The sequence below is a fragment of the Tupaia chinensis genome, unplaced genomic scaffold (genome assembly GCF_000334495.1).
Source record: "Tupaia chinensis unplaced genomic scaffold, TupChi_1.0 Scaffold143572_1, whole genome shotgun sequence".
Classification (NCBI taxonomy): Eukaryota; Metazoa; Chordata; class Mammalia; order Scandentia; family Tupaiidae; genus Tupaia; species Tupaia belangeri.
Genome location: NW_006203417.1, coordinates 21,769 through 32,229, shown reverse-complemented (window position 1 = coordinate 32,229; position 10,461 = coordinate 21,769). Strand labels below are relative to the sequence as shown.

The following is a 10,461-nucleotide window of genomic DNA, read 5'->3' as shown; positions in this document are numbered from 1 at the left end:
CACTATTTTTTAAAGAATTATTTTATTTAATTTTATTCATTATTATTATTATTATTTTAACTTGACCAGAGAGAGAGAGAGGGAATGTGAGAAAGCAAGTCCCCAGGTTCAGGACTCTAACTATGATCAGCCATATGGGAGTCTAGGACCTTAACCACCATACCACCTGCTGATCCCACCAATATACTATTTTAAGCCCAAATCATTAGATATAAAATCTTATAATCATTGAAATGATGCCTTTGCAGATAGAAGATTAAGGATAGAATGTTTCCTATGGATAAATTAACTTTTGTATTATCAAAAGTTAAATATTAAATTGCCCTTGTATGAGAAGATATACATTTTTAAAATTAATTTATTTTTTATATACATTCAATGGCATTGTTTAGCTTATGAAGTGAACATTTCAATATGTGAACATTTCTCCCCAGTCCAGTTGATCAAAATATCTTCAACAGATTATACCACACCTCCCCGTCCTGTCAATGCTCTGTCTCTGCCCTAGGCCCCTCTCCTCCACACACACCACATCTGACATTCACACCCATCTCTAGTGTTTGTATATTTTTTAGTCAATCAGTTGCAAGCCAGGCTATGAAGGAGAGACACGGTATGTCCCCACATAATATATACCGAGTGTCTGCACTCTACGACCAAAACTGAGAGGATATACATTTTAAAGAACCTTTGGATGCTTGAGTGGAAAGTATGTTTTTAGCATATGAAAGAGACATTTTTCCCCTACCACTGAGAGAGAGACCCATTTTAAGATTTAACATGTCTAGCTTTCCATTCCCAAAAGCATTTCCTTGTTTTTCCTGATTATAAAATGGCATAAAGATCACTCAAAGATTTTTTGAGGTTGATTAAATGTGTTCTTGTTTAAGTTAGTTGACAGAAGTGTAAGAAAGTACAAAATGACTCCTTTCTGAAAACACTTGTATACTTAAATTTTTCTCCCCTCCCCCCTTTAAAAAATTTTTGCCTTAGGGCAGTGCATTCGCTGGAGAGAGACAGAGGGGGAAAGTGGTCACCCCAAGGGCTGATTGCCTTGCAGCAATCCCTTCTCATCCATTCTCCTCTTGGGATTTTGGGTATGCGTGCACATGTGCCCAGGGTGTTTTTCAATCCCCCGGTTCTGGGAGACTCAAACTGTGGAGTTGGCCATGTGGGATCCAGTGCCTTAACCACCATACCACCTATTTGCCCTATTCCTCCATATTTAAAATTAGTTTTTAACTTCTTAGTTAGCCTTGATTGAAATCTTAAATGTGTAAAATAAAGAGAATTTCCCCAAATCAACTTTAAAGTAAATAGTGTAACACAGTATGACTGTTCTTTCAGTTTTAAATGGAACTATATGGATCTTTAATAATTATTAGATTATTGTTAATTTGCATGATTGTTCTGATTCACATACAAAACCAGAAATAGTTTTAAATGTGGCTTCATTGGCTGTATTGCCAGTATTCTCTTACCCTGCCTGCTTCCTTGACACACACACCCTTCTGACTGATCTCTGCCAACAGTCATGCTTTGAATTGAGGACCCCACGTGGTAGTCTGTGGAAGAAACTGAATGTTATTTTTTTCAGAATCTCTTTGTCTGTCTTAGGGGGATTGAATTTGGGTAGTATTTCCTCTGGCCCTTCCCTTTCTGTCTCTCCCTTGAGTTAATTTTATTTCAGGCAGGCACTTTCCCTTGCACCTACTACTTTTCCATATTCCTTTTATAATTTATTCTCCACCCCCATTAATAAAACAAAATTGTAATGATGGCTAATAAACTTGAGTAGTACCAATGACATTACATATAACCAAGAAATGTTGTCTTCAAAATTCAAACCCCACAAAGAATTTCTTAGGTTTCTAGAAGTTCCTTCTAGTGGATATTCTTAAAACTCCTGAAATGTTAGCGTGAAGATAAAATATTTTTTTGAATTTTTTGTGTATCAGGGTTCCTATTGTAAATGTAAATGTAAAATTGTTCAACTGCAGCATAGATTTTATAGGCTTCTGTGGGGTTAGCCTGATAGTTTAAAAACACAACTTACTGTTTCTATGGATAAAATAAAGGAAGACTTCCTAAGACTTATCCCTTTTATTTTAATTGTTTTCTTAAATAATTATTTTTAAATTTTGTTATTATTTCTTAATTTTACGAGAGAGAGAGAGAGAGAGAGAGAGAGAGAGAGAGAGAGAGAGAGAGAAAGAAAGAAAGCCGTTAGGTCCGGGAATTGAACTGTGGGCAGCCATGTGGGAATCCAGCACCTTAACCAGCATGCCACCCGCTGGCCCATATTTTATTTAATTTTATTATTATTTTTTAATTTGCTATAGGGCACATGAGGGGGGGACCAGCAGATGGCATAATGGTTACGTCACTGGACTCCCACATAGTTGATTGTGCTTCAAGGCCCAGACCCTGTGGTTTGAAACTCATGCTGGGTGTGTGTGCTTGCATGCTCAAAATCTGGAGAGGAGAATGGAGGAGAAGGGATTGTGGCATGGCCATTCCCCATGGGGGTGTTTTCTTCCTTTCTGTCTCTCTTTCTCTCTCTGTTTCCCTGGCAAGTGCGTGCACCCTATGACAAAAATCTCTCTTAAAAAATAAAAGGGACCAGCAGTTAGCGTAATGGCTATGTTGCTGGACTCTCAGGTAGTCAACCGCGGTTCGAGTCCCGGACCTGGTGGCTTAGACTCATGCTGGGCACGTGTGTGCGTGCCCAAGATCCCGAGAGGAGGATGGAGGAGAAGAGATTGCAGTGTGACCATCCCTCCTGGGGGTTGATTTCTCGCTTTCTGTCTCTCTCTGTCTTTTTGGCAAGCGCATGTGTCCTATAGCGAAAACCTCTCCAAGAAAAGAAAAAAAAAGAATTATTAATTTGATTGTATTTATTATGATCATTTCTTTATTTGACCAGAGAGAGACAGAGAGGGAAAGTGGAAGCATGCCACCAGACTGGGGACTTTAACCACGGTCAGCCATGTGGGAATCCAGTGCCTTAACCACTATGGCACATTCCACTTTTATTTTTTTAGAGAGTTTTTTTGCTATAGGGTATATGCATGAGAGAGAGAGAGAGAGAGAGAGAGAGAGAAATTATCTCCCAGGGGTGATGCCAGGCCAAAATCCCTTCTCCATTCTCCTCTCTGGATTTTGGGTACACATGTCCAGTGTGAGTTTTTAAGTTTTACTGGGTCAGGGACTCAAAACATGGTTGACTACATGCGAGTCCAGAGATGTAACTATTACGCCATCTGCTGGTCCCTCCCCAACCACTTTTAAATAGGCATTTAGAAACTTGTGAATTGGAGACTATCTTTGCTATTTTCATTTTTGCTAATTCAGTTTATATCCACTTGCTGGAGTTTTATGCAGTCAATGAAAATAATTATGAAGACTTCAGTAGCATGAAAAAATGCTTTTAAATGTGTTTATGGGAGAATTGGAATACAAAATGATGTGCATATTGATTACAGTGTGATTGTTTTTATGTTACTCCAGTGTCAGCAAAATCACTCAGACCATTTGTTCTCGATTTTAATCTCCCTCTGTGATTTAAGATTAGAATTCCCTGAGTCCTGATGAACACCAGAGAACTTACTCTTAAGGGAATTTAGCTTATGATAGTCAGCTGATTTGTCCTTCTAAGTGATTGCTTTTTAAAAAGATACTAATTTTTTTGGGGGGGGTTTGGAGAGGTTTTTTGCTGTAGGGCGTGTGTGCTCGCCAGAAAGACAGAGACAGACAGAGAGACAGAAAGCGAGAAATCACCCCCCAGGGGGGATGGCCATGCCGCAATTCCTTCTCCTCCATTCTCCTCTCGGGATCCCGGGCACGCACGCCCATGCGCCCGGCATGAGTTTAAGCCACCGGGTCTGGGAGTCGAACCCAGTAGACTACATGAGAGTCCAGCGACATAGCCATTAGACAAACTGCTGGTCCCCAAAAGATATTAATTTGAATAATTTAAAATAAATATCATTTGTTTAAAACATTGTTAATGGAAATGGAAAGAATAAAATTGACCTCATATTCCTGCCATACTAATAAATATAAATTTCCCCTTTTTTTTTTATAGTTTGTTGATTTATAAGCCCAAACAAGGCACAGCCATGAAAGGGGCAGAATTTACTTAATAATAAATTCTTTATAAAAGAATGGGCTAATATGGCTTTTTTTTAAGCAAGTAATTTAATGGACAAATTTATTTCATTTCAGAATAGCATTTTCATTGGTTAAAAGTAAATTGATAAGACCAGAAGATAGTGTAGCAGTTATATCACTGTACTCCCACATGGCTGACAGTGGTTCACATCCCAGACCCGATGGCTTGAAACTCACACTGGAAGCATGTGTGTGTGTGCCTAAGATATTGGGTGGAGAATGGAGAAAGGATTGCAGCATGGCCATTTCCCATGGGGGTTGATTTCTCACTTTCCCTCTCACTGTCTCTGTCTCTCTCTGGTGAGCACATACACCCTAAGGGAAAAGCTTCTAGAAAAATAGATCGATACATATTTTGCTTTCTGTATGTTCCTGTTAGTGACTAATAGCCATACTGGGGAGAATATATTTTAAAAATATTTAATTTATGGGGCCAGCAGGTGGCTTGGTGCTTAAGGCATTGGACTCCCACATGGCCAGCCATGGTTTGCGTCTCAGACCTGACAGCTTGCTTTCTCATTTTCCCCTCTCTCTCCCTCTGTCTCTCTGTGGTCAAATTAAAAAATAATAATACGAAGAAAATAATTTTTAAAAAAGTATTTAATTTACTTGCTATTTTGCCCTGAAAAAAATTTATTTCCTCCAGAAAGAATTATAAATAGACTTTATTTTCATTGGCATTTAAGAGCTGCCGCTTCTTTTATTCTTAATTATTGTATGTATGTAAAGTTTTTAGTATGTGGGACTAAAGAAAAAGATGGTCAGAAGGAGGTACTCACTTACTCCCCCTTCCAAAAACAAAAAAGTGTTTTTCCAGGAAGGAGAACTCTGGTAATTAGTAGTGAGTGGGGCTACCTATTGTTGACAGTTCTTTTAGAAATTCATTCTATGTTTTTCTAAACAAATATATTTATTTATTTAAATAATTTTTTAGGTTTTTGCCATAGGGGGTGTGTGCTAGCCAGAGAAACAGAGAGAGAGGGAAAGTGAGAAATCACCCCCTGGGGGGGGATGGTCATGCCACAGTACTTTTTTTTTCCATTTTCCTCTCAGAATTTTGGGCATGTACTCACACATGTCCAGTATAATTTTCAATCTTCTGTGTCCAGGACTTGAACCACAGTCGGCCATGTTGAAGTCCAGCCACCTTAACCACCATACCACCTGCTGGCTCCACAATTATATTTATTTTTCATTTGAATTTTAATGGGAATTGAAGAGAAAAAGCTGTTTAGATTTGAGGAGTGATTTCTCTGACAATAGGGTATAGATAAAACTTGGTATTATGTTTTCCGCTATTTCTTAATTGTTGTCATTGTAGCCTTGAGAGTGAACTGAGTATAATCTGAATATATTTAGAAAAATCTGCGAAGTCTGCTGGTGAGAAAAGTGATAAGTTTTTATCTACTTGATGGGGTTTATGCAGTTATTGGAAATAATTGTGAAGACTTTAGTAGAATGAAAAAAATGCTTTGAAAAGTGTTTGTGGGGGAATTAGAATATCAAGTAATGTGTAAAGTGAATACAAATATGTAAAATCTGTAGACAGAAAAAGACTGAAAAGGAATAGTTATATTACAGTAGTAGAGGAATGGTTACTTTTTTCCTAAACTTTTAGTTTTATGTTTTTGTGAAAATAAAAGGAAAAAGCATGAGAGGTATATTTTCCTTTTTATTATTAAGGTTTATAATTCTGAGAAATTGGAAATACATACATTTCCCCCCAGATTCTACCTTTTATTTTCAAGAGACTGTGTCCTCACACCATTTCTGTTTTGTTCAACAGATTTCCAGCAAGCTCTCTATGAATTGTCATACCATGTCATTAAAGGAAATCTAAAGCATGAACAGGCATCTAATGTTCTTAATGACATTAGTGTAAGTATAAATATTTGTTTTCAGCAATTTAATTGTTACTTGGCCAGATGGTGGTACAGCAGTAAACCCCATTTCGTGAGGCAATCCCACATAGGAAGTTTTGTGGTTCAAGTCCAGGACCTTTCTGAGTATGCTGGGTAACATGCTTGCCCACAATTTGGGGCTCGCTATAGGCTGTGAGTGGGTATGGTGTAGAGATCCTGTTTGGGGTTCATGCATGTGCTCTCTATCCATCTCTCACTCTTTCACTTGTAGAGGAGATAAATAAACTTAAAAAATTCAATCATTACTTATCTCTTTTTGCCTCTGATTCAGAGATCCTTGATGTTTTTATCTTGCATTTCATTGTATTCAGAATTATAACAGTGAATGTTTTAAGGTAATACTACTACTATTTGCTAGACAGGAATAAAGATATTTTAATCTCTTTGTCTAGTTGTGAGCAAAGCATCAAATGTTAGTTAAAATAGGAGAGCTAAAACGAATACCTGCGCTGTAATGAAATCAAAGTTGTTTTTTTCTTTTTTTTTGAGAGATTTTTGCCATGGGGCATGCATGCTTGCTGGAGAGATAGAATGAGAAACAGCCCTCGGAGGGAGATGGCCATGCCACAATCCTTTCTCCTCCATTCCCCTCTTGGGATCTTGGGCATGCATGCACACGTGTCCAGCAAGAATTTGAGCTGTCAGGTTTGGGACTTGAACCAAAGTCAACTTACATGGGAGTCCACTGACAGAGCCATTATGTCATCTGCTGGTCCCAAATCAAAATACTTTTAATTGTAAATGCTACTCTAAAAAAATAAATCGGTTTTAGCTCTGTGGCGCATTGGTAATGTGTTGCTTTGTTAACATGCTGTTCAAGAGAAGAAGGTGAATGCAGTTTGCGTCTCCATCCCAGTCAGCCTGAAATATGCTGGTCAAGTGTGATAGTGCCTAGGATCCCATGAGTTGGAGGATTGGAGGAAGAGGAATGTGATATGACCAGGCCCGGTTGAGCAGTGGTCCCCAACCTTTTTGGCACCAGGACTAGTTTTGTGGAAGACAGTTTTTTCATGGACTTGGGGGAGGGAGATAGTTTCAGGATGATTCATGCATATTACATTGATTTTACCCTTTTGTTTCTATTATCATTACCTTGTAATATATATAATGAAATAATTATACAATTTGCCATAATGCAGAAATAGTGGGAGCCCTGAGCTTGCTTTCTTCCAACTAGATGGTCCCATCCAGGGGACTCCTTTGAGGATCTAATGCCACCGCTGATCTGACAGGACGTGAAACTCAGGCAGTAGTGCTAGTGATGGGGAGATGCTATAAATACAGATGAAGCTTGACTCATTTGGCTTGCCCACTGCTCAACTCCTGCTGTATCATCCAGTTCCTAACAGGCCATGGACTGGTGGGATCCCTGCTGTAGAGGGTACTTCTTTTTCTCCCTTCATTCTCTCACTCTCATGTGTACATACACACATTCTATCATGAATAAAGGCATATGATAGAATAAATTCACGAAAATGGTTTTCTCCCAATATAGGAAAATGAGCCATTTCTGCTGTAATTATATTTAGAGATTTAAGTATAGTTTGAAAGTTGAAGATTGAATTATTTTAAGTTGTGGGTACATAGCTCTAATGTTCACTTGTTGCCAGTTTTCATCTACTCGCTGACTGTTTCAGATAATATTAACTAGATTTCTTTAACCATTAAGTAGTTATTCTGTTATATCCTTTAATTTATTGGAGAATTTAAGTTAGATTCAGACGAGATGCTTTTTTAGAGAGATAAGTTTTTTGCTATATGGCGCGTGCGCTTGCCGAGGAGACAGAGAGAGATAAACAGAAAGAGAGAACTCACTCCCTAGAGGGGATGGCCACACCACAATCCCTTCTCCTCACAGGATCTTGGGCACATACGCACATGTGCCCAGTGTGGGTTTTAAGCCACTGGGTCTGGGATTCTAACTGCGGTCGACTACATGGGAATTCAGCGATATAACCATTATGTCTCTGCTGGTCCCGAGACCAGATACTTTTCATGGTGACTTGATATTTTTATTGGAAGATGGGCTGTCAAATAAGAGTTTTTATTGTAGACCAGTATTTAAGCTTGAGGTTTTGTAAGTGGTGTGCTATGTCATTATTATTTGGCAGATTTTAACATTTGTGTAAATAAAATGATCTGTCTAGTTCAGAATGGTTTTTGTAATTTTGGACTTAGTCTTAGCATGAATTTTTCTTGCCATATTGCTTTAAGCATCTGTAACCTTTTTATTTCAGGGGGAAAAAATCTCCTCTGTATGATTGTTGTGCTCTCTCAGGGATAAGGTTAAGGAAATTCTAAATTTAGTTGTGTGATTACCACCCTCCCCACCATTATTATATTTGGATGTGTTTGAGCAGTTGATTTCTTAACTAATATTCCATGTTTGAAACCTCTTACTTGCTCTTTCTAGTCTTCATGAGTACTGTGTTCAAGGAGACATAGCTAGAATGCATAGCCCTTAAGAAATTTGAGACTAAAATCTAATTGACAAGATTATTTCATTCTGTTAATTGGGCATTAATATAGTTTTAATGTGTTTATCTAATCTGATTGTATTAGTAATTCTTTTTCCTTTTATTGAAAAGAGTCAAGTGAACTTTATGCATACCCAGTGTGATTTTAAAGCTGCCAAGTCTGGGACTTGAACTACACTCAGCCATGTGGGAATCCAGCATCATCACCACCACGCCATCTGCTGGCCTGTCTCCTTTCTTTTTAATACTTAGTGATATCCTTATGTAGCTTGATTACCTATGTCATGGCATTCTCGTAGTACTATACACTGGCCAGTAACTTAGCAACAGAATATACGTTATGTGTCTTCTTGGAGCTGCCAGTTTTTTCTTTGAAATGCTTTTCTTTTAGTCTTTAAAACTAGGCTAATTTTAGTGTTGCTGAAGTGCCGGCATACTGATTGCAGTAATCGAATTCTGATCTTTGCCAATGGAAAATGGCTGTAAAACTGAGCATGGTAGTGAGAAGTCAGGAGGCAAATCTAGATTAATGCTGAAAAAAAATTTTTTTTGAGAGGTTTTCGCTATAGGGCGCGTCTGCTCACCAGACAGACAGACAGAGACAGAGAGACAGAAAGTGAGAAATCACCCCCCAGGGGGGATGGTCATGCTGCAATCCCTTCTCCTTCATTCTCCTGTTGGGATCTTGGGCATGCACGCACACGCGCCCGGCGTGAGTTTAAAGCCACCAGGTCCGGGACGCGAACTGTGGTCGACTACGTGGGAGTCCAGCGACATAGCCATTATGCTAACTGCTGGTTCCCAATGCTGAAAATTTTAACCAGAAATGGAAAGATTTTTGGGTCAGTTTCTCCAAAGGCTAATAAGAGTTAATAAAGAAAGAGGCTCTGCTCTGTGGCATAGCAGCAGTGCGTTGTTCAAGAGAAGCTAGATCCATATGGTGAATGCAGTTTGAATCCCTGGCCCAGTCAGCCCAAGATGTGCTGCATGCACAAATGAGTACCCAGGATCTGAGGAGCTGGAGGAGTGGGATTAATGTATGACTAGGCCCCATGTAGAATGTTCCTCTATCCCTCCCTCCCTGTCACCCTCAAATGTGTGCACATGTGCCCTATCACGAATAAAGAAAAAAAAAGATAGGTTCATTTTTTAAAAAACAGAATTTATTTAATTTTATGTGATATTATTATTTGTTAATTTGACCAGAGAGAGAGAGAGAGAGAGAGAAAGGGGAAGGGAGAAAGCAAGCCACCAGGTCTGGGACTTGAAGCATAATTGGCCATGTGGAAATCCAGCGCCTTTAACCACCATGCCACCTGCCGGTCCTGTAAAGATAGGTTATTTTTCTTAATTTACTAGAGTGCATGCCAGAAAGAGACAGAAAGAGAGGGAAAGTAAGAAAGCAACCTCCAGGGGGTGATAATCAGGTCGTAATCCCTTTTCAATTCCTCCTGTTGGAATTTTGTGTATGTACACACACAGGAGCCCAGCATATTTTTCAAGATGCCAGGTTCTAGATTTGAGTTGGCCCTATGAGATCTAACTGCCGTAACCATCTGTCCCCATTTTAATAATTTTTATCTTTGGAGAATCTTGAGTTATGAGATGACAGCTTATAATTGGTATTGTATTTTTCAGATTCTGTTCTTTTGATGCCATTGTAATCTTTTTAAGGATCAAGTGTTGACTCTACCATGAGTACAACATTAAAGGTTTTGAATGAAAATGTACCATTCTTTTGAGAGTGTTTTTAGTTTTGGCTATAGGGCATGTGGACTCGCCAGAGAGAGAGAGAGAGAGAGAGACAGACAGACAGACAGACAAACAAGAAAGAGACAGAAAGTGAGAAATCACCACCGTGGGGGGGGGGGGGGAGAGCGGGGTACGCG

General features: G+C 38.9%; 1 protein-coding gene across 1 annotated transcript in view; it reads left to right on the top strand.

Moving 5' to 3' along the window:
- LOC102487521 (THO complex subunit 2-like) overlaps positions 1-10,461 on the top strand; it is a gene marked incomplete at its 3' end in the record, with an annotated part of 40,136 nt that overhangs the window by 12,898 nt on the left and 16,777 nt on the right. The window contains exon 3 of the mRNA XM_027766443.1: positions 5,960-6,051. The remainder of the gene's footprint in view (positions 1-5,959; positions 6,052-10,461) is intronic.